The sequence below is a fragment of the Ictalurus punctatus genome, chromosome 6, assembly GCF_001660625.3.
Source record: "Ictalurus punctatus breed USDA103 chromosome 6, Coco_2.0, whole genome shotgun sequence".
In the NCBI taxonomy this organism is placed as follows: Eukaryota; Metazoa; Chordata; class Actinopteri; order Siluriformes; family Ictaluridae; genus Ictalurus; species Ictalurus punctatus.
The window spans coordinates 2,765,001-2,765,623 of NC_030421.2; the positions used below are offsets into that span (position 1 = coordinate 2,765,001).

General features: G+C 43.5%; 1 protein-coding gene across 1 annotated transcript in view; it reads right to left on the reverse strand.

Annotated features, from left to right (window-relative positions):
* Window positions 1–89, reverse strand: part of fhip1b (FHF complex subunit HOOK interacting protein 1B) — a 13,447-nt gene extending 13,358 nt beyond the window's left edge. Inside the window, exon 1 of the mRNA XM_017469926.3 lies at window positions 1–89. This exon is cut by the window's left edge and continues 33 nt beyond it. The gene's annotated coding sequence lies outside the window, so the exon portion shown is untranslated.
* Between the last annotated feature and the right edge of the window lie 534 nt (window positions 90–623).

Sequence of the window (623 nt, forward strand, 5' to 3'; positions counted from 1 at the left end):
TTCTGCTGATTTGCATCTCTTTATCTCCCAAAATCTTCCGTCCCCCAAACCTCCACATCTTCTCACTCATCATCCAATCCTGCTAGACTCTTACTTTTCTCCCGTAGTTATTTATTCTTTGCAAAAACACCTGGTGCGTCACAAGCACAATACTAACTCGGATTACTCCTAAAACTTTCCTCGAGGGTCGAACGATCCCGGACGTCCGTTACGTTACGCGCTCGAATTTTCCGCAATCCTTGACCACCCTTCCTTTTTATTTTGATAAACTCCAGATTTATAATGCAGGACTACTGCGATCGCGACAAGGGTTCAAAACGACACGGCTCGTCTTGCACGTTTCCACTACTGATTCGTCTGTGAAGTGAACGAATGAAACACAAGAGGACACTTTAAAGTTTCTCTCAGGACTCCATCTGTAAATCAAGCCTCGGAACCGACACAAGGCGTCTGCTTTTCTTTCTTCGTTTAAATAAATAAATAAATTGAAATGTTCCGAACCCGGCGCAGTGACCATTCTTTTTCTCTTTAACCGTCTGCTGACTCAAATAAATTTTCTCGAGAAGGCTTTAATCAGAAGCTTATGTTCCTTTACGGGAACATCGTCATGTGACGCTCCGGGA